This window comes from Pan troglodytes, chromosome 2 (assembly GCF_028858775.2).
Source record: "Pan troglodytes isolate AG18354 chromosome 2, NHGRI_mPanTro3-v2.0_pri, whole genome shotgun sequence".
Taxonomy (NCBI): domain Eukaryota; kingdom Metazoa; phylum Chordata; class Mammalia; order Primates; family Hominidae; genus Pan; species Pan troglodytes.
The window spans coordinates 141,242,509-141,267,100 of record NC_086015.1 but is presented as its reverse complement, the minus strand read 5'-3'; the positions used below and the strand labels follow the sequence as shown (position 1 = coordinate 141,267,100).

At 40.3% G+C, this 24,592-nt stretch overlaps 1 protein-coding gene across 1 annotated transcript in view; it reads left to right on the top strand.

The window, feature by feature from the left end:
- Positions 1–24,592, top strand: part of DZIP1L (DAZ interacting zinc finger protein 1 like) — an 83,965-nt gene that overhangs the window by 57,298 nt on the left and 2,075 nt on the right. The gene's annotated exons all lie outside the window — the stretch shown is intronic.

The following is a 24,592-nucleotide window of genomic DNA, read 5'->3' as shown; positions in this document are numbered from 1 at the left end:
TTCCTTTCCCTTTTCCTTCCCCATGATTTTTATTATTTTTGCTGTTGCTGAATAAATCAGATTGTTCGTCTTGTGGAATTCCCCACAGTCTGGGTTTTGCTGATTGATTACTGTGGTGGCATTTAATGTATTCCTCTTTCTCCTGAACTATCTGTAAATTTGTAGTTAGAGCTAAATACTTGATCAGGTTCAGCTTTGACTACTTTTTTGTGTTTTGGCAGGACTCTTCATTGGTGGTTTTGTGCATCTCCATCAGGAGACACAGAATATCTTTTTCTCCTTTCTCGTGATGTTGGTGATGGCATTGGTGATAGACATTGATGACCATTGCCTAAATACATTTTTTTTTTTTTTTTGAGACAGAGTCTTGCACTGTCACCTGGGCTGGAGTGCAGTGGTGCGATCTCGGCTCACTGCAACCTCCGCCTCCCGGGTTCAAGTGATTCTTCTGCCTCAGCCTCCCCAGTAGCTGGGATTACAGGCGCCCACCACTATGCCCAGCTAATTTTTTGTATTTTTAGTAGAGATGGGGTTTCACCATATTGGCCAGGCTGGTCTTGAACTCCTGACCTTGTGATTCGCCCTCCTCGGCATCCCAAAGTGCTGGGATTACAGGTGTGAGCCACTGCGCCCAGCCCCATCTATTAATTAAAGATCTCTAAAGTTTAATAGTCTGTTTGTTATTCCTTTGACATTTACTAGCTGGAAAACTTCTGTAAAGAGGAATTCTCCACATCAAACTGTCTGGTTGCTCTGAGGTGCAGTTCATACAGGTAAAGCAGCTAAAGGCTCAAGTCTTTCTTTTTTCAGAATAATGAATGAGCTTCCTAGTGTCTTCAATAGGTGCCATACAACCTTATAGATTTAAATATATTTGATTTGTTTAAATCCTTTGTACTATTATCCTTATTAACGCTGAGATTGTCCTGTCTTTGGGTGCCTCTTTAATTTGGTTCTCGAATGATTTTGATATGACCTTAGTAGTCCGATAGCTTCCTTCCAGGCTCATTGCATACCTTTCTTGTCCCAGACCTAAAATTAGTAATTTATCTGGGGGAAACCTGGTTTCTTTTAGAAGCAAGTTATATTTATAGACATCTGGGTGCTAGGAGTGCCTATCACTACTGGACTTAGTGTTTCTAAGATCTTTCAGTGCACAGAGATAGGAAATACAATAAAAATATTGTGAGTTCATGTTGATATTCCCTATTCAAATTCCTGACTACAGAAGTTTTACTTTATCTCGTTGACCTAACATGTATATCGCTTTTCTTCCATACCAAAAATCCTGGCTGTTAACATCACAATCATAGTCATAGACATAACAATACCCACCCTATTGCTTATTGTATGAATACTGAAAACAATTTAAAATTTATTATTAACTTTTTTGGAGTTGTTTTTGTCCTTAAGGTAGATCCTACTTGGAATGTGTTTTAAAGTCACTGTAGTTCTTTAAAGTTACTGTGTTTTAAAGTCACTTGTAGTTCTTTTCTGTGGTTATGCTACTGAATGCCTTATTTTACTTTTGATTTTTAGACTGCATTTTTATTGTGTAATTTGTGTCTTATTGCTCTTAAGAGTTTTTAATATATTGAAAATATTAGTCCTTTATTATATATGTTACTTTTTCTCCTTTCTAGTCAATCATTTGTCTTTTAATTATGTTCATGGAGTTCTTTGCTATAAAGAGATTTTAAGTTGTAGCTGTCTAATTAATCAGTGTTTTACTTTGTAATTTCTGCTTTTGGTGTCATAATTAGGAAGGTCTTTTCCATTCTAAGACTTCTACATGTTCATCTATATTTTCTTTTACTAGTTTAAAAAGTTTTAAAATTTTGAATATTTAATATATCCGGATTTTTTGAGGGGTGTTAGCAGTAAGTTAGGAATCTATTTTATTTTTACAATTAACCAGTCGTCTCAGCAGCATTACTTGACAATTCATCCTTTCTTCACTTAAAAAATACCTGCTTCATCAAATGTAAATTATTGTATGTGGTTAGTCTATTCCTGGACTTTCTGTATATTCCATTAATCTGACTATTCTGTTACTATTCTGGTATTGCACAGTTTTGTTTTTAAAAATTCATTTTTAATTGTGGTAAAATAACCCATAAAATTTATCATCTTAACCACCTCTAACTGTATTGTTCGGTGGTGTTGAGTATATGAACACTCTTGTGCAACCAATTTCCAGAACTTTTTCGTCTTCCCCAACAGAAACTTTATACCCATTAAACAATTCCCTATCTCCCCCCACCCAGTTGCAGGCAACCACCATTCTACTTTCTATTTCTGATTTTGACTACTGTATGTACCATATATGGTAGTATCATACAGTATTTGTCTTTTTGTGACTATCTTATTTCACTTAGCATAATGTCATCAAGGTTTATCCATGTTGCAGTGTGTGTCACAATTTCCTTTTTAAGATTAAATAATATTCCATTGTATGAATATATATCATTAAAAGAATCCATTTGTCTGTTGACACTTGGGTTGCTCCCACATCTTGACTATTGTGAATAGTGCTGCTATAAACACAGCTGTGCAAATATTTCTCCAGGATCCTATTTTTAACTTTTTTGGATATATACCCAGAGTGGAATTACTGGATCATATAGTAATCATATAGTCTATTTTTTTATTTTTCAGGAACCTGTATACTGTTTTCCATTTTATTTTCCCACTGACAATGCACAAATGTTCCTATTTCTCCCCATCTTTGCTGACACTTGTTATTTTCTGTTTTTAAAAAAATATCAGCCATCCTAATGGATGTGAAATAATATCTCATTGCAGTTTTGATTTGCATTTCCCTAATGATTTGTGATGTTGAGCATCTTTTTATATGCTTGTTGGCCATTTGTGTATCTTCTTTGAAGAGATGTTTATCCAAGTCCTTTGCTTATTTTAAAATTGGGTTATTTGGGTTTTTTGTTGTTGAGTTATAGGAGCTTTATATATTGTGGGGTTAGATATGATTTGCAAATGGTTTTCTCTCATTTTATAGGTTGTCTTTTACTCTGTTCATTTTGTGTTTTGATGCAGAATTTTCAATTTTTATGTAGTCACGTTTATCTATTTTTACTTTTATTGCCTGTGTTTTGGTGTCATCTCCAAGAAATCCTTGCCAAATCCAATGTTGTGAATATTTCTCCCTATCTTTTCTTCCAAGAGTTTTATAGCTTTAGGTCTTATATTTAGGTCTTTGATCCAGTTAAATTTTGTATATGTTATAAGGTGGGGAGGGGGGAGGTCAAATTTCGCTATTCCGGACATGGATATCAAGTGTTCCTAACACCATGTGTTGAAGAGACTGTCCTTTTCCCATTGAATGGTCTTAACACCCTTGTTGAAAATCATGTGACCATATATGCAATTTTTATTTCTGGGGTCTCTATTCTACTCCATGGGTCTACATGTCTGTCTTTATACTAGTACTACACTATTTTGATTATTATAGCTTTGTCATAAATTTTGAAATCAGGAAGCATGAGACCTTCAGTTTTGTTTTTCTTTTTCAAGATTGTTTTGGCTATTCAGGGTCCCTTGAGATTCCATATGAATTTTAGGATAGATTTTGCTATTCCTGCAAAAAATGTTGGGATTTTGATAGAGATTGCATCACATTTGTAGATTATTTTGGGTAGTATTTACATCTTAACAATACTAAGTCTTTCAATCCATGATCACATGATGTGTTTCCATTTATTGGTGTCTTCTTTAATTTTTTCCAGCAATGTTTTGAAGTTTTTAGTGTACAAATCTTTTGTTTGCTTGGTTTGGTGTATTATTATCTTATTCTTTTTGATGTTATTATAAGTGGGATTGTTTTCTTAATTTCTTTTTCAGATTGTTCATTATTAATGTATAGAAATGCAACTGATTTTTGTGTGTTGATTTTGTATCCTTTAACTTTGCTGAATCCATTTATTGGTTCTAACAGTGAGCTATTCTTAGTCATGGAAATTTTATCATATGTTTTACCATCTTGCAAGACATAGATACTCGGATTATTTTTCTGTTTTAGAATTTTATATTGGCTATTTTTCAAATTTGAAATTACGTCACATTCTTGTGAGGCCATCCCAATCTCCACATATGGATGAACGCATGGAATGCTCTGATGGGTAGGTGCCTTCATGAATTCTAATTAGAAATCTTCTTTGAAGTTGAGTCTTGAACCTTAGTTGTGGGCATCTTCTGAATACTTCTAAGCAGAAAGTCTCATTTCTCGCAATTCTTCCTGTTCTGGATTCTCATTAGGCTAGTTCTCTGTAGTGCAGGAGTATAGTCCCTGGTAGTGTGAGGTAGCATTGTGCTATAGGCTGTTAACAAAAAGTTTTGCAGTTGACCCAAAGTTGCTAACTTTTATTTTGCCAAGTCAGCACATAAAGTATGCAACAATCACCATCATTTTATAAAGGACACTTTAATACCAGAAGAGTAAGAAGATAAGACTCTCCAAGAATGGACAATTGGCCCCATACTTTGTCTTAGACAAATGAAAATTTAGCAATGGACCAGCTCTGGCCTACAGCCTAGCACTTGGGAGCTGCTGCACTGCTTTGTGTCTTTGGACCATACCAGCTCTTCCCTTCCATGACTGCATGGTTCAATATAAAAAGGGAAAATTTAATTAGCTATATTTTCTGAGGTAAACTGAAGAATGTCCTGAACTTATACATATAGGGATGACATTGATTGGAAATGTATAATAGGTTTATAGTGACAACCTGAAAAAGGTTTTTATCACCTGAAAACCTGAGCCCACAATTTAGGAAGTAGAAGATGCTCTGGTCTTGTGGCTGGAACCTAGTAGTGGTGTGTAACTGAGATAAAGATGAAGACCATTTTCAGCTTTAGAAAATCCAAAGTGAATTACATATTTATAATAAGCTGACTCACATGCTATAACCAAATTCTAGGCTTTTAGGGAATCTAAGTAAAGTAACCTCTAAAATCAACAGAGCATCAAGTGTGATTCTGCACTTTTCTTCTCTTCCCCGTGTCTCTCATTGCCAGTTTCTTCTTTCTTTCTTTCTTTTTTTTTTTTTTTGAGATGGAGTCTCACTCTGTTGCACAGGCTGGAGTGCAGTGGCCTGATCTCGGCTGACTGCAACTTCTGCCTCCTGTGTTCAAGTGATTCTCCTGCCTCAGCCTCCTGAGTAGCTAGGATTACAGGCATGCGCCACCATGCCCAGTTAATTTTTGTATTTTTAGTAGAGATGGGGTTTTACCATGCTGGCCAGGCTGGTCTTGAACTCCTGACTTCAGGTGATCCACCTGCCTCGGCCTCCCAAAGTGCTGGGATTACAGGTGTGAGCCACCGTGCTTGGCCTCACTGCCAGTTTCTGAGGGGAGCTGCGAAGGTCCGCTAAGTCCTCTCCAGGCTTAGGTGGAAAGGATGTGGAAGGAATTGTCCTGCACCTGTGTGGCCTTCTCTACCTCTGTGTTCATGCTTGTGTCTGTTACGAAAGGTTGCAAGCCTATCTCCCTGCTGGATGTAAAGATGCAGGCTCAACGTTTAGCACAGTCGACAGAAAACAGAGCTGCCAGTGGAGACACTAACATGTGTTAAGTTCTTTGGGAAGGAGGTGTCTCTGATGCTTATATCACTTGCATCTGCCCATAGCAGACACTCATCATCTGATAAGCTGAACTGGGCCAATTCCAAGGCAGTAATTGTGCCAGGAGTGTCTTCATGTATTATTCCACCTAATGACAAGACAAGCGAGAAGAGCTAACCTAAGCAGGGAGCCAGAAAGAAAAATGTTTCAAAGGGATAGAGAGGACTTTAAGTAAAGCTTGGGGGCGGTGGGGGGGAATATAAGGACCTGATCCAGAAAAGATGCGATGAGCTGAATTGTTCTTCCATTGGCAATAGCTGACCATTGTTAGGCTTTTGTGGAAGAGGAAGCTGCATTTTGTACTCAATAAACTATCAGTGCAATGGATCAAATGATTGGTATGAAAGAATAGAGAAGTGCCCATTGATTCTGCGATTCTGACCTCAATCAGGGATCTTAGAGAGGAGATCAGTGAGAACTTAGACCACATAGCTGATCACTAAGGGTTCATTGAACCCACAGATCCAACGGCCTTTTCTTTGGTAAATTGAGCATAATAGTCACATGGAGGGAGTGCTTTGGGTTCCCTGAGTGAAGGTGATGGGTTGGTTTAAAAGCTGCCACTGCTTCGGTTTTATTTTGTGCATGTCCAGCCAACAGGTGCCTTCCACACGGTGGCACTGTGGGCCACAAAGTGAATGGCTACACAGGCACTTTTTAATGACAGGCTAACTTCACTGTAAGAAATAAGTGGGGCTCCTCCAGCCTGCACCACCACTCATGGTTTGGCAGGACTTGATGAATTGTCTTATTCATCCAGGCAACTCTCCCGTGATTAAAAAACAAAACAAAACACAAAACCCCCAACATTTAAAGAGAGAAAATGGAGCAGGACAGGGTGTGGCCTCTCTTGCTTTCCTGCATACCCTTGTGTTGCCACGGCCCAGCTGAGGTCCTTGCACAGAAAAGGCAATCAACAAATATTGATGGGCTTCACAACCTGTACCTGCACTCAAGGAGCCTCACTATTAGGAGCTTTTCCGCAGCCTGGAAATATCCAGCATGCATGGCAATCCCACACTGAAAGGTCCTTATGACCCTGTTGCTTCCTCAGCTGCTGTACCATTTCTGTCATTTTGTTTATGGATACATCTAATTGATTTGTCTATACCGGCTGAATCCTTTTCCTCATTCCACCAGTTTCTTATACATATTCACTCTTAACTGAATCTGAGCTTTGGCTGACATGCCCTTGAACTGCCCTTGAACTATTCCTCACTCCTTAACTTCCCAGCACATATGCATACCACCACTATTTATTTTCTTTCTTTCTTTTCTTTTCTTTCCTTTTTTTTTTGAAACAGGGTCTTGCTCTGTTACCCAGGCTAGAGTGCGGTAGTGCAATCACAGCTCACTGCAGCCTCAACCTCCCAGGCTCAAGAGATCCTCCTCCTGCCCCAGCCTCCTGAGTAGCAGGGACCACAGATCCAGATAATTTTTTATTTTTTATAGAGATGGGGGTCTCCCTATGTTGCCCAGGCTGGTCTTGAACTCCTGGGGTCAAGTAATCCTCCCATCTGAGCTTCCCAAGGTGCTAGGATTATAGGTGTGCACCACTGTGCCTGGCCCCACCGCAATTTTCATTATCTCTGCCATCATCACTACCACCTCCACCTCCACCACCATCATCACCACCACTACCTCCTCCACCTCCACATCCACCACCATCACTACCATCACTCCACTACCACCATCACCACCTCTACCACCACCACAACCACCACCTCCACCACTACCACCTCCACCTCCACCACCACCATCACTACCATCACTCCATTACCACGATCACCACCTCTACCACCACCATCACCTCCACTACCACCTCCACCTCCACCATCACTACCATCATTTCACTACCACCACCACCACAACCACCACCTCCACCACTACCACTAACACCTCCACATCTACCACCATCACTACCATCACTCCATTACCACCATCACCACCTCTACCACCACCACAACCACCACCTCCACCACAACCACTTCCACCTCCACATCTACCACCATCACTACCATCACTCCATTATCACCATCACTACCTCTACCACCACCACAACCACCACCACCACCACAACCACCACCTCCACCACTACCACTAACACCTCCACATCTACCACCATCACTACCATCACTCCATTACCACCATCACTACCTCTACCACCACCTCCACCACAACCACTTCCACCTCCACCACCATAGCTATTACCACCACCTCTACTACCCCTATTACCATTATTACCACCCTCTTACCACCACCACCATCACTACCACCACCTCCACAAACACCATCTCCATATATTTATGCAAGTAATCTGAACATTGTTGCCTATTTGTGAAAGTAGCTTCCATTGTAGAATGGGTGAAAGAAACTGAAGATGGAGGACAGGAGCTCCAATTAAAATTCTAGCAGCCACAAACTTGTTTTATGACCTTGGGAAAGTCATGGAACCTTTTGTTTTCTCATCTGTGAAGTGAGGAGGCTGGCAGAGTCAGTCCTCTAGACTTACAGCATATATAATTCCATGAATGCTGCAGGCTTTAGAAATTCACTTTTACCTTTAAAAAGGTTAGTCAATTTACTAATTATAACCTGAAAGTCTTTTTGATATTTAGAAAATCCTCTTGCTTTTTCTTTGTTCTTTGAAAATTTAGAGCTGCCTCATTTCATAATGCCTGAAGCCTATATTTATAATCAGCATGTATTTCATGGTTCCGAGCCGTTTTTCACATAATTGTCTTTTTTTTTTTTTTGCTTTAGAATTAGTTCTTTTGTGGCTAATGTATAGCAGAAACAAAATGACTTTTGAAAAAGCCCTTCAGGAATTATGGGGTTCGCTGCTATATCATTAGGGGCCCACACAGCTCTGCGACAGAACTGGGTCTTAGAAGGGGAAGGCAGCCCTGTTCTGGGAGACGGAGGCAGGGGGTGTGTGCAGATCTGCAGTGGGCGTAGATGGTGGTTTGAGGGTGGCCTGGAAGAAGCCAGAAAATGGTAGTCTGGACTTCAGAGAGGAGAGGGATGAGGTGTGTCCAGGGAGGTCTGCAGGGGGCAGTAGATCACAGAGCACAGGGAGGATGAGTGCGGAGGGTGCAGGTGACAGCTCTGTTGCTATGTGGGGCACTCTGGGCCCTTCGGCAGGGAACGTCACCTTACCTAGGACCCCCAGATTAGTAGATCTAGGTGCATTTGGGCTTCACATGTCATGCTGGTGACATCATTGCTTACTTGCGATGCTGAGTCACATGTCAGCCTCCTGTGGATGTTGGCTTCCAGCAACTCCCTCTAATCTTGTTGCTGTGCTTTGTTGTTGAGACCAAATACAAATCCTACCCAGAGTATGCAGAGAATCTGAATGATAATGTTCTGGTCTTGTTAAATTTGCCATTTGAAATTTCATAATGTAAATGTAGCATGACACGTCTACCAATCATGTCTTCTCTTTGACTTTTTAGGCCTTAACCCCCACATTCCTAGAATGTGATTTCTTTCAATGTTGACATACCCCTGCCTTCCACACACAGCCATCTGCAGGCCGGCTAGGCAAAAGGCCTGTGGATGGAGTGAGAAGAGCAAGATATGTCCATTGTGCAAGGCATGCCCAAACATTTTCCACCATGGCTTAAAACTGAAGCTGGAGAGCATGATGTCACCATGTCAGCTGGAGGCAAGAAAGGACATTGGTTGGAAGGGACCACTGGTGTTGCAGAGCAACAGTCTTGAAGGCTCTCGGAGGCTATGGCTGAGACCACCCCCAGAGGCCTGCTTCATATGTGGCATGAAGCCCGTGAGGTGTGGGGAGACTGCCCTGGGAGTCAGAGTTGGGCACGCACAAGGTGAACGATGCCTGCTGCCATCGGATGTCATAGACCTGAGGCAGCACTGTGAACAGAACATGGAAGGGTGAGAGTGGATGCATGGGTCCACACATGTGACAATGGGCGTTTGATAGCCCAGAGTTCTGAACTTATTCTGTGAAAAATGTGAGTGAGAGTCACCCTAAGTCAGACCTTCAGCACCATTTTAGGCACCCATACCCTAGGATGCACATCCTGGGATTCGTACTCTGGGATCCACACCTTGGGATCTCACCCTGGTAAGCCCACCTCCCCTTTGTGTTTCTCAAGCCACAAGTGAGTGGTGCTGCCACAGGGTTCTCCATCTAAGGCACGTCCACCTGGGGTATCAATTTTATTTGAATATCTGAGGGGATAAAATTAAGCATTTTAACTGGGAAATTATCTTTAAACAATTACAACAGATATAGATGTATTTTGAAGCAGAATGCAACATGCACAATACTTCATACTTAGAGCTGTCCACTTGAGTCCTGGTCCTGCTGGCCTTGCAAGGACATAGGCTATTTCCTCTATGTATTTTTTAAAAATTTATTATCATTATTAACATATAATTCATATAACATAACTTCAGCACGTTAAGGTATACAATTCAGTAGTTTTCAGTATATTCATAATGTGCAACTATCCCCACTGTTCCCCTGTGTTTAAGGGTCCCTTTCATGGAAAGGTTCAGGAAGTGCTGCCTGCCGATGCCACTCTGCCTCCAGAGTAGAATTTGCAGCATCAGTGACAGGAGATAGGGAAAAACCTTTATTAGAGGAGGACTGGGTGTCATGGGGCTGCATTTTCAGCTCCTATCAAGTCCTTCCACTTAGGCAACTCTCCTTCTTTCTATTTGGGAGGCAGACCATTGCTTCGTGTGAGAGCTTGAGTATTCATGCTGTGCTGTGTGGATTATCACCCAAAGAAACAAGGATGGAGTTTTCCTGCCATTGACATCACTGACTCACAAAGGACAGCTTAGAAACTGTGAAGACTCCTGAGAGACTAGAAGGGGCTGGACTTGCTTTTAATCAGGTTTCAATGCAGAGACGGGTGTCCTGTCAGTTCCCTTATTCAGAGACACGTTTGTTGTGGCATTAATAAACAAAGTCAGCATTCCCTGGAGACCAACAAAAGCCTGATCCAATGTGAGTTTGTGCCTTTCTGTAAAGATTTGTGGTGGGATTCCAGGCAGTATAAATAATAGTCTTCTACTCACTGCAGATACCTTGACTATTCCTGGGGGCCAGATCCTTGGTTATGTTTTTGTTTTAAATCACATTTTATGCAAATTCACAGGCAGGCTCAAACAATGGTGAGTCCTCTTGTCATTCCTGACCATTAGCTCAGCTGAATGAAGATTCAGGAGTAGGAAAGCAAGTCTCTGAACTTGCCTCTGCTTTGAGATTTTCTTATCTTGCAGACTCTCCTGAGATTTTTGCGACAACCATATACCTTCTCAAAGCCCTATAGCAAAGTCTTGCTAGCTTAGATCCTAAATTTCATAATACACACCCGTTGCAAGTTCCAAGAATTCACTGTATCAGAAAATAGCTCCTGCCTCTTTGAGAAATGGTAATTTTTTACGTAGCTCTGAATAACATAGCTATTCTTCATAGACCACATACTGTGTGCTGGATGCTTTACCCATTATCTTTAATCCTCACAACAACCTTGCAAGGTAGGTATTGGCCTCTGTTGACTGGGCTGCTGAGGCTAAGACAGGTTAGTAACTGGCCTGCTTTCACACACTGGGCTAGGAAGTGCCCCGCCTCAAAATTTCCCAAGACACCCTCCCCAGCTTGTGAACCATACTTCTCAATTGGTCTCATGTCAGGAGAATTGAAACATGGGCTTTGAGTCAGACAGACATGATTCAGATCCTAGCACCAGTAACTACTAGATGAATGACTGGGCAAGTCAGGTAACCTCCCCAAGCCTCAGTTTCCTCAGCTGTAACTGTGATAAAGATGCTTTGGGAGGTAGTTATGGGAATGGAATGAGATGAATGCTTCCAAGTCCCCAGAATGGCATCAGCACATTGCATAGCAGACCAGAATCTCGACAAATGATCCTTCTCTTTTCTTCCTTATTCATCTTTATACATGTTGTGGCACCTGGCACAAAATAGGTACTCAAAGAAATATTTGTGGAAGTAAATTCAAAGGATTCTCCATGACCTTGTTTCATACGGACATCATGAAGTGGGACCCTCTCCAAAAGCTCCCTGGAAGAACAAAAGAAGTTTTGAAGCATGTCAAAGCTACTCATGGTTACAATCTTTAGGATGAGGCAGACAGACAAAAATAATGCTAAAAATAACAATAGTACTAACATTCTGAAGTAAAATTTACTAGGTGGAGTGCTGTTGCTCTTCAAGGAACAGCAGTAGTTGAGGATTGTCAAGTACCCTGAAGCACAAGGGACAATAAATGTGACAAGAACAGCTCCTGGGTTTGGGGGATTATTCAACAATGATTAGATTGGTTAGAGACAGTGCACTTTTGTATGTATATCCTTGCTTAAGAGTAGAGAAAATAAAATGTAAGATTTTTGAATATGTAACAGGGGGTGTTAGAGTGAATGCATCTTCACTGATGCAGGGAGTGTTTGGCCGGGGTCCATCTCAGAAAGGAATTCAAGAGGGCAAACATGTGGCATGTGTACTGCTGGTTCCCAGTCAGTCCTATGACAGGCATTGCCAACTGATCATGATAATCTTCCATTCCTGAGTCCTTCTCAGCATAGTCAGTTGGGATTGGCCTGAGTTGGCATTTAAGATCAAACAATTTGTTGTCCCTGGCTCCAAAAAGGAACACTTTTGTGTGCATTTAGTACCTGATATTCAAAAACTCCCTCCTCAGGAAGCTTCCTTTAGTCTCCTGACATGGCCAGGTCATGGCACCAAAGCTACTAGCACCTTTCACTACACCACAGAGATTTTAGTGAAATAGCCATATATATATATAAATTTTTTAAACTACTTTTTGCAATGTGTATGCCCTGGAACTCAGACATGAATCTATGCACAGTAGCTTAGAGGACAATAGAAGTATCCCTCATCCCTACTCAAACTTGTTCTTTTTCACTTTTCTTCTCACGAGATGGGACTTCCCAGGACGTTGCTCATTCCTTATGTTTTCCAAGTCCACAAAACCCACATGATACAGTGGATATTTCTGTGGGGGTTGGACCTACACATGATCTTTAATAGAGGCCTGGCCTGGGTGTCCATGTTTTGATTCAGATGCATTGGCTTTAAGTAATAGTAAATCCCAACTGAAATTGACTTAAGCAATAAAGAAACTTACCACACATAAGGCTGGGCGCAGTGGCTCACGCCTGTAATCCCAGCACTTTGGGAGGCCGAGGTGAGTGGATCACCTGAGGTCAGGAGTTTGAGAGCAGCCTGGCCAACATGGCGAAACCCCGTCTCTACTAAAAATACAAAAATTAGCTGCGTGTGGTGGCATGTGCCTGTATTCCCAGCTGCTTGGGAAGCTGAGGCAGAAGAATGGCTTGAACCTGGAAGGTGGAGGTTGCAGTGAGCCGAGATCACGCCACTGCACTCCGGCCTGGGTGGCAGAGCGAGACTCTGACTCAAAAAAAAAAAAAAAAAAAAAAAAAAAAAGAAACCACACATTATGAAAAGTTCAGAGGCGGGGTGTTGTCAGGTGAGGAACATAAAGTAGAGCTCTGGCTCTATTTCCCCAGGCTCCTTTTGTTCTGCCTTCATCCGTGTTGGTTCATCTTTGGGCTGCAGTATTCCAGTGTATCACATGTAGTCATGCGAATGCTTAGATGGAGGAAGAAGGTGTGCACATGTGTGTATGTATGTTTCCAAGGATGGAGCTGCCTCTTTTGTTGTCTCTTCATTAAGAGTGAAGAAGTTTTCCCTTCAATGAAGAAATGCTGGAATCTTTCCTTTTTGAACCACTAGTCAAAACTGGGTCATGTGCCCTTACAAAACTCACCATAATCTTGCCATATGATGTAGCCATCATGCTCCTTGGTATTTACACAAAGGAACTGAAAACTTACCTCCACACAAAATCCCACACACAGATGTTTATAGCAGATTTGTTCTTAGCTGCCAAAACTTGGAAGCAACCAAGATGTCCTTCAGTAGGTGAATGGATAAATAATTGTAGTACATCCAGACAATGGAATGCTATTCAGTACTAAAGAGAAATAAGTTATCAAGCCAAGAAAAGACATGAAGAAATCGTAAATGCATATTACGAACTGGAAGTAGCTAGTCTGAAAAGGCTACATACGGTATGATCCCACCTGTATGACATTCTGGAAAAGGCAAAACTACGGAGACAGTAAAAAGATCAGTGGTTGCCAGGGGTTGGGGGAAAGGTAGAACATAGAAGATTTTTATGGCAATGAAGCCACTCTGTATGATACTACAATGGTGGATATGTGTCATCACACATTTGTTGAAACCCATAGAATGTATAGCAACAAGAGCGAATCCTGTCAACTCTGGGTGATAATGATGTGTCAATGTAGGTTCATCAGTTGTAACAAAGGTACCACTCTGTGGGGGATGTTGAAAATGGGGGAGTCTGTGCACCTGTGTGTATGTGAGGAATCTCTGTACCTTCCTTTCAATTTTGCTGTAAGCTTAAACTGCTTTAAAAAAATAAAGACTTAAAAAATGAAAAGAAACTGGGTCATGTGCTCCATCCCCTAAACCACTCACTTGTAAGGGGAATGGGACACCATGACTTAGGCAAATCGGAATATACCCCTTGAGCCGAGGATAGTGCCATAGGAGGGAGGGGTTGATTTACAATATTAATAAGAAAAAAGTGATAGTGATGGTGGAATGGATGTTGAGTAGGCAAGCCAACAGTTCTTGCTCCACAGGGAAAGAGCTGATTGGATCAGAGGTGGACTCTTGAGAGAGGGGATCTCTCTTCAGAGAGGGGTGGCAGACATTTCATTGGCTAGTGGTCAATCAGATTTTCTCTCGAGAGAATTTAAACTAAGAGAAACATAGACTCTGCTTAGGCAGTAGTAGAAGCTTGAATTAGAAGTTCACACAGAATTGGATCTGGGTGGGGCAACCATTGTTAGTTGATGAGTAAGCATTTGGCAGGGACAGCCAGAATCTTGGAGTGGGTTTTCTGTTCCTTGCATATGAAAATACTTGACCAGGGTATTCATAGATGTATGCATCTTAGGGTGAGCACAGCTTACATTTAATCTGGGCCCTCTTCCCACCCAGTGTATGTATCTTTGCAGTTCTCAAACTAATGAAGCCATTTCAGATGGGTAAATAACACTAAAACTAAGATGATGACTGCTATTCAAGGCCCACCTGCTCTTGAGTGTCTGGATAGAATCCTCAGTGACATTTGTATGGGATTCCCCACCTAATAAGGTCAACAGGATATCCAGTTCCTTAGGTCTGACCCCTTTTTGCTAGGAGAATCCTGAGTGGCTTACACATTTGGAGCATAATGACAGCTGGAATTTCCAGTATTTTCTATGCTGGTCCCATGAAGGCTTTGATCACAGTTGCTGTTGCTACTCTTTATCTTGCCCTTACTTTGGAATGATGATTTAGCTTGGTGTAAAATTCTAGCTTGACAGTTGTTTTCCTTCTGATCTTCGAAGAAATGATTACAAAGTCTTCTGTCATTTTTTTGGTACTGATGTCAGTCTCATTGCCATGGATATGTAATACATATTTTTTTCTTATTTTAAGATGTTCTTTTTATTGTTGATATTCTCCATTTTCACTAGAGTGTAGCTAAGCATGGTTTAATACTTCTCAGGAGACAGAGTGTTTTCAATACTAGAATGTATGTCTTCAAGTCTAGAGACATTTCCTCTCCTTATTCTGACTATTCTCCTTTCTTGGAACCTGAATTCAATGCATGTTGTGAAGTTCCCCATCCTGTGTGTTGTGTCTCCAAAGCCTTTTCAGTCATCGTATCTCTTTCCTTCTCGTATTGGGTCTTTGACTTGCTCTCCTCAGTCACTATTGCTGTGTCTAGTCCACTGTTTAACTTATCAGTGTTTCTTGTATGAGTGACTGTATTTTAGATTTCCAGCATTTTTATTTTGTTTATTTTAAAATCCCACATGTTCCTCCATCCCCCCACCACACCATTCTTTATTTTTTTGGACATTTTACATACGCTTATTTTACAGTCTCTTTTAGATTTTTCTATTAGCTATAGATATTGAAATGAGATTTCTCTTGGTTATTACATTGGGTGGCTTTCTCATCATGGTTTTTTTCCACATGCTCTCTAATTCTTGATAGTGAGCTTATCTTTAGTGAGAGGTGTTTTTGTATGGGGAGCTCGTGCATGTCCTGGGGTGTGGATGCATCCATAAGGAGTGCCTACTATGGGACTCAACAGTTTCACCTACTGCAGGCTAGTTTTTTTCCTTTATTTCTTTAATTTTTAAAAAATTTGCTACATGGTTCATAGATGTTATATTTTAATAGCAAAGTTTCTTCATGTTTTTGTAAAATAGATATTTAATACATATCTGTTGACTAAGTGAATACAACTGAATCTTGAAAATATATTAAATGTATGAAACCCAATTTGGAGAACAGTAACTGAAGTGCCAGTTCTACTGTCACAGAAAGAAAAGCTAGCTTCTATGAAGAAAAAAAGAATGTTAAGGGGTTGCACGTAAGTGGAGGTGACTCATGTTCAGCCTGTTTTTGGAGCTTCCATTCCATTGAAACATGAATCAGGGCAGAGCAGAAGAACTGAAGGGCAGTCAGCTACAGGATCTCACAACAGTGTCTTTACACTCATTGTCTATCCCATCCTACTCTGCAAACCGTACCCTCACTAGCTGCTCTGGGATTAAATTGTCCACTGCAGGGGCCATAATAATTTCCTTGGGAGAATCTGGCCTAAAGACAGCTGCTTTGGAAAAGATTTTTCTTTCACATCCTGGAGGAAAATATGCCTGAAGGGAGACTAGAGTTGAACTATTTGCCATCAATGATGATGACTAATTGATAACTCTGTAATCCTTTTAAAAAAATAGGTTTTAGGTGATTAAATGCAAACAGAGTAGTCTTAGTTTCATTTCTTTTAAAATCTTATCTCTTTACAACTTTCATATATACACACAGTTTCCCTGTTACCATCCTAGTGTGAAAAAGTTATTTTAGCAGATATTTAAGTCAATCAACTTGATGTACTGGGCATAAAATTACATTTTTTGCTGTTATTCTTCCAGGAGTCTAGAAATTTCTCACTTTTTAGCTAATTCTGATTGAGAACCAAGGATTATGAAATTTCCTTTATTCTTACCAATACTCAATTCATCCATAAACACACAGCAAAGAGACACACATATCACACAAAATATTCAATGTTACCACACATCAAAAGATCAAAACATAAAAACAAATGTCTAACAAACTGATAGGTTGGTGAGAGATATGAAGTGAAAGTCATCTTTTTTTTTTTTAGATGATATTACCTCCTAGTATGAGGCAAGACATTCAGAGAATGACCACTGATGAATTCTTTGTCATTGGTACTGGCTTTGCTTATTATCTGGAGACCCGCTGAGAGATGCCTTTGAGATCTGGCGCTTGTGAGGGAATTCTCATCCTGAAACTTTTCACCTCTACGTTAAATATGTACAAAGTAACATTTTCAAAAGTATTTTTTCAATTCAGTTTACAAAGTTAAGATTTTCCTGCTTTAGTATTAGGTTTAGAGACTGCCAAGACTTACCTATTGCTGTTACCTACTTAATTCTACTGTCTTTCCTCTTTGTACATACGGCAATATGTGCTTCTACAGGTGGATTCATACTCCCAGTTATGTGAGGCAGTAGGAACGCTGACAGCTGCCCAGAGCCGCTGTGATGGTGGAAGGTGAGGTGCAGTGCCTGACTGCCTCAAATTCTCAGGCTTTGAGTCTTGCATTACATCTAGTGATATCCAGTGTCCTATTCAACAAGGTCTATTTCTGATGCTCTTTATGTCTTCCTGCAGATCCTAGTTTTCATCTAGTATCATTTTCCCTCAGATTGAAGAACTCTTTTAGCATTTTTTTTATAGTGAAGATTTTCTGGCAATGAATCTTCATGGTTTCCTTTTATCTGCAAACTGTATTTTGCCTTCATTCTTGAAGTGTATTTGTACATTTTTTTTTTCGGTCAGCCCCTAAAAAATACCACTGTCTTCTGGCCTCAATTATTTCTCTTTTGATATTATCCTGCAAGTACCTGAGGTTCTGTTTTTGCTAAAACTTTTTTTCTCTATTTTTGGATAAATTCTAATGATCTATCTTCAAGTTAACTGATGATTTCCTCTGTAATCTCCACTTTGCTAAGTTCATACATTTTTAAATTTCAGATTTTGTATTTTTAGTTTCAGAAGTTCTGTTTTCAAGAATAGTTTCTATTTCTCTGTGAGATTTCTTGTCTTTTTAGTCATTATTAGCATATTTTCTTTTATGTATTTGAACATAGTTACAATAGTTGCTTTACAAATCCTCATCTGCTAATTCCAGTATCTGGGTTATCTTGGGGTCAGGTCTCCATTGATCACCTTTTCTCTTAAAAATAGGTCATGTCATGCACATGTCAGATAGTTTTGGATTGCGTCCTGGATATTGTGAGTATTATGTTTCAGAGACTCTAGATGCTATTATAGTCTTCCAAAGAGTATTGATTTTTTTTTTTGTTTGCTGGAGAAGACAATTAATTTGCTTCTACTCATACAGCAAACTTTGTGTCTTGGGGACATCTCAAGTCTCCATTCAGCTTTGGATCCTAAGTCAGCTGTTTGTAGTCAGCCCTATACTTGCATGGCTTAGGATTTAACTAGAGACCCAGGGAGGGGTTTTTATAGAAAACTTGGATCTTCTCCCTCTGAGTCTCTTTTTTCTAAGACTCTTTGCTCACCTTATTGTGGCTATAGTTGCCCTGAACTCTGTCTCATGGTTCTTCAGGCCAGAAAAACTGCAGATTTTCTAACAGATTTTAGGTACTTCATGCCACCTGACTTTGGCTTGTCCTTGGGCCAGAAGCCTCAAAAACGGAAATTTGCTTTATACCTTTCCTCTCTTTTAAATGTCAGCTACCCTTCAGAATATGTTTGTCTTTGTTCACCCTCTAGTGGCTTCAAGTAGTTACTTTTTGTATTTTGTACAGAGTTTATATTTGTTATCTGCAGGAGGGTTAGCCTGGTGGGAGCTTACTAAGTCATACTGGAAGCTGAGTTCCTCCTGCCTAGTTTTTGTGTTAATTTCTGTGGAGTTTTGGTGTGTTACCAAAGAGGCCATGAAGGTCATTTGATGCCAACCCTCCAGTGAATTCCTTATTGGGTTCTCTCTGCTCCATTGGCCGTACCTTTCTGCAGATGGATGGGGTGTGGCCTGTCTGCACAAAAGCTACTGGTGGGTGGGCTCTGCCAGCTGTCATAGGAAGACATAGTCACATTCATTCGCTGCTGACTTTTAAAATATCTCTATCTACATTCTGACTCCTCCACCCCTCAACATTTTTTTTTTTTTTTTTTTTTTTTGCAGCTGGACATTTTTGTTTTTCTTACTCTCTCTTAATTATGACTTAATTCTTAAGACTTGGGCAAACACTTCCAGTATCATAAGGGGCTTGCTGCCTGGCGGGGCAGCCTGTGCCCCACTGTGATACTTTATTCACCCTTCAGCGAGACTTCATCCTCCTTACCAGAGGCATTGCCATGGCAACCTCCCTCCTCTGGGCAATAAGTATGGGTGGCAAAGTCCTACATGCTTAATATGTTTGATATTTTACCTTTTAAAACATTCTTTGGGGAAATTCAAGTTGGCCTGTCGAACAAAATAAATAAGCTTTTTATTGTCAACAAGGGCTAAGGGCGGCAGCTTTGATAACAGGGAAAGCTTGGACTGGTCAAAAACTCGAAACCAGAGTGAGCAGGTCACATCTAGTTCCACTTGAGATGAGAAAGGAATGGGAAACCTCTCAGTGCTGATGGAAACTGACTCAGATCCCAGATGCTGCTGGGGAAGCTCTAGCCTAAGGTGGCTGCTGGGATGAAGTGAGCCCTGGTCCAAACCCAACCTTGTAATGTTTGTGTAGCTGCCACCACTGGAGGGAACAGGTATTTCTCCTACGGACAGTCCACCTTGGGAGTGCTGGGGCTTTCCTTTCCCTTCTGGGTGGCATCACACCAGAGTCCTCTTTAGCCTGGAAGCCCTTAAGAGTGCACATACATCACAGAACCCACTGAGAGCTTTGCAGAGGCTGAGGTACTGGGTAGCCCAATGTCCTCCCCCATCTCTGCCATCTGTCTATGCACTAGTTACAGAGACAGGCTCTTATTGGGCATTATTTAAAATTTGAGTGTTAAAAATTAAAAATTTACAATAAATTAAGTATTACGCTTCTTGGCTTCATTGGCAAATATTTTTTTCTTTAAACTAGATTTATATGAGTTTCTCCCTATCTTTCTTTATTTTTCTCATTTGTGTTTTTCTTCTTCCTTTTCTGTCTCTCTCTCTCCCTTTTTTTCTTCCTCCATTTAAAAAAATGTAGTTATGAATTTATTTTGCCCATTTAATGGGATTTTCTATGGCATATTGGAAACAAAGTGAGGTGTGGAGTCAGACAAACCTGGTTGGAATCCACGCTTTTCTATTTATTAGCTATGTAGACTTGGCATAGCTGTCCCGGTTTGTTCAGGCTGAGAGGTTTTCTGGAACACAGGACTTTCAGTGCTGAACCTGGGACAGTCCTGGACAAACTGGGATGGTTGGTCACCTTACTTGGACAAGATACTTAGCCTCCCTGAGCCTTGGTTTCTTCACCTGTGAGCTGGGGATAATAATACCTGTCTCATGGGGGCTATTTTGAGGGTTGGAAATAGTGTAAGAAAAGGGCCTGAAACTATGTCTGTGACATTGTAGATTCTCGATAATGATAATGATAATGACAGCAATATTAACATTAATAATCATCTGTATTTTTTAATGGCTCAGAGAGATTTTTTTTCTGCCATAAATGCTTTTCTCTTTTTTCCTAATGTCTTTTCAAGGAGAAAAAGTTTATTTTGTTTTCTTCATTTTTACGTAAGCCTGGGTATTATGGTTTGAATGTTTGTCCCCTCCAAAACTCATGTTGAAACCTAATTCCCAATGTGGAAATAATGAGGAGTGGGGCCTTTAAGAGGTGATTGGGTCATGAGAACTTCACTCTCATGAATAGATTAATCCATTCATAGATTAAGAGATCAGTGAGTTAATGGATTAGTGGGTTATCACAGAAGTGGTACTGGTAGCTTTATAAGAAGAAGAAGAGAGACTTGAGCTAGCACATTTAGCTCCCTCACCACATGATGCCCTGAACTCCTTTGGGACTCTGCAGAGATCCCCATCAGCAAGAAGGGCCTCACCAGATGCAGCCCCTTGACCCTGGACTTCCCAGCCTTCAGAATTGTAAAAAATATATTTCATTTCTTTATAAATTACCCAGTTTCAGGTATTCTGTGATAAGAAACAGAAAATGACTAAGTAACTGGGTTTCTGAAGCTTTGCTGTGTCCAACTAAAAAACAATAGCTGCTGAATTTTCCCTGATGTCTAACATCTCTGAGTAGAATCCAGTGATAACACATGGTTGAGATTATCTTTTAGAAACCTTGAAAAATTCATCAAGAACCCAAAAGTCTTCTTTAGAGATAGGCTGCTCTGTGCATAGCTCATACAGAGCCCCTTCCTTATCAGATGCAGGTCTGATGAGTTCCAGGTGTTAAATATCTGGGGACTCAGGGTCTGTTCCGGACATTTCCCCACACAGGTGGATCTGGTTGGCTCAGACCACCTGCCAACATTAGGCCACCCATCCTGAAGCAAGCCCATCCTGCTGTTTCTGGATGGCCCTTCCAGTCAGGAAAAGGAGTTGGAAACTGAGAAGGCCAGTGGTTGGGAGGAGATGAGGTCTGTGTGTTCTCGTGGAGCAAGCAAGAGGCTAACCTGGTATGGACTCTAGTCTTTGTTCTGGCTCCCCTGATACGCCTGTGCAAAGGCCTTGAGCATGTCATTTCTCCTTTCTGGTCCTTGTTCACAACAGAGGTATGGGCCTCGGCTTTCCTGTCTTCAGAGGTGAGTAAATGGGGAAATGATTGCCAATTGCCAAAGAGTCTCTAAAGGGGAAGAAAAGCTAAAGCAAAATAGTGTGAGATCAGTTTCTGGGCTCATGACCGTTTTAATTTATTGGTTCAGAGTGAACAGAGAACTCTACTCAGCCATGACTTAATAACTTCCTCCTTCCAAGCTGCCTGAGATGGTCATGTCTCCAGGTAATGAGCTATATCTGCTCCTGTGGACTTCATGTCTGGGTGTTGTTTTCTATTTTTTAATTCTTCAGTTTTTAGTTTTTTTTTCTCTAGATATAAAATAAAGCTATTCTCATTGAAGAAAATTTGCAAACTACTGTAAAGTACAAATGAAAAAAGTATCATCATTATATCTCCAATCAAAAGCAACTACTTAAAATATTTTGGAATATATTTCTTTCCAGGGTGTTTTTCAATGCACTGTTTAATAGAATTAATGTTAGAAAAATATAATGTTAATGACTATATAATAGTTTACTTGTATATAAAGACTATTAGAAATCTTTCCCTCATTAGGTTTTTAAGTTGATCCAGTTACATTATTTTAAACAATTGATATATACCTTTGAGCATAAGTATTTATGATTATTTCCTCAGGAGAAATTTAAAGAAGGAGCATTGCTGGATTAAAGAAGAAATATTTGCAGCTTTCTTCTGTATTACATATAATTCTACCTTTATGTTACCCTAAAAATCTAAGTTAAAAGATAGGACAAAATATAATGTTTTCTATGTAAGGAATTTGTATGATCCTTGGTCTGCAAGTAGGACCCACCCACTCCTTGAAGTTTCTCTGAAGAAGAAGAAGAAGTCTATGCTTTCTTTTAGCTACCCACTGTGGCAGGGGTGACTGAGATTTCATTTTATTTGGTTATTAGGGAGTAGCTGCATTTAGTGTTGAATATTGTGGTGGTGTGGATACTAAAAACCATCACTGATAGATGATTTTGGGGTATCTAAATTAACTACCCTTACTCCAGAATAGAATTTGGACATATTTAAAGCATTTTAGTGATATTTTGTCTCTACAATATATTATAATATCTTACATAGTGAATATTAAACCACAAGAAACTTTTTGCTTATCATCATCTCTTAAGGGCCTCACATGCTCATTTCACGTTTATTTGGGCTATTATGAAGAGAATACCCCCTTCCCTCTCTAGCTGTGGGTTGGGAAGTATGAAAAATCAGCCTGACTTTAGCTGAAGGAATGGAATTGTTCAAAAGCCGTTCTGAGGCTAGAAAAATCAAAGAAGTGTTGGTCCCTGATGAGGCTCTGAAAATTGAACCGACTGTGTGGTAAATGTGTATGTATAAGCGTGAGCGTGTGTGTGATCCTTGAGTGTTTAGAGTGTTGGGCCACTAGTGGGGCGAGATCAGCATTGTTGGAGGGTTAAAGTATATAAAGCACTAGGCACAGTACTGATTATTATGATGACTCAGTACAGAAGTTAGATAATGAAAATATGTTAGTGAATCATTGTAATCAATCCTGAAGGTCACATAATTGGTTGGCAATGCAGTCAGAACCAGAAATCCAGGTTTTTGATTCCAAGCCCAGTGCTCTCTCCAGTGGAACACATCAACTCAGAGATATCAGGCATTTTGGCAAAAATTGTGGCTGTTGCAGTAGTCAACCCTGGATAATGTCCCGTGGAGGCAGGAGAGGGCTGAATACTACCTAAGTAAAAGGTAAGAGAACTGGGGACTCCCAGGGATTTTTATGAGTAACAGTGCTGAGTCATATTTTGAGCCTGTATTCCATGGGCTTGGTTAGTCCATTTCTGTCTTTGTACAAGGAGACTTCAAAATGCCCCTAAATTTTAGAAAATTTAAATTTGAATAGCTCAAAATTACATAACCAAGGACAGTTTTCTACTGATGACTTTTGTAATCTCACTTGTTTAAAACTGAATGTAAAGTGTTTTGTTTTTGTCTTTTTTTTTAATTTTTAGGTTTTAATTATCAGCTTTCTTTGAGAACCAGAGTAATCTCTCAGATCCTTCCTTTCTGTACTACATACTGTTTGGTAACTAGTCAGAGAAGCTCAGAAGTTATATCTCTGAAGCTTTCTCTGGAGTTCAGTTTCATCCAAAAGAAGAAAAAAATGAGGCAAAGCAATGAGTTTACCTGATTTCTAAGGACCCTGGGTCCTCAGAATACAAGTCTTCATGGCATATGACAAATCTCCATGTTTTGACTGGGGGACCCAGGCTTCATCAAACTAGATACCACTGCTCTGGCTACAGGAAGAGGTTTAGGGATGGGTACATTACTCAAATAATCTAATGTATTTTGTTAGGGTTTTTCTCCTATGCATAGAAGGAAAGAGATGCCTCCCTTTGGCTAGGTTTCCCATAGCTGAAACATGGCTTTATGGCTAGAAATATAAGCAGCCAACACAACAACTCACAATCTTCTTGAGAAGCAAACCAACAGAGAAGACAGCAGAACTGAGATATGGGCAGAGAAAAATAGAGTCTTAATCATAACCCTTGATTCAGCTGTGTCTGAAGCCAACCCTGACCTCAGATACCCCAGTTATATAAGCATTGCCCTCTTTGTCTTAAAGTTGTGCAGCTTGGTTTTCTGTCACTTAAGTGGGTCCTTTACTTGTATTATTCCATTATTCTTATCATCCCTATTTTACAGATAAGGAAATGGAGACTCAGAAAGTTTAAGGGCTTTGTTCAAGCTAACATAGCTGCAAAGTAGTATGACCTGGATTTGAGGTTGGGTTGTTCTGACTATATAGCTTATGCTGCTTTTGTAGCTTGGATACAGCCTCAGTTTATTGAGCTGGTCAACCCAACCTTGGCAGCATCAAGAGGGCAGGCATTGGCTCTCTTGTTTTACTGGCCCACAAACAGGACAATGACATTAGACACTTCGGGCTTGCGCGCTTAGGGTCAGACAGGCTAAACTGGATCCTTGGACCCCATGCTGCATGCCTGGTTGCTCTGGGAACTCCTTTTCATTAAG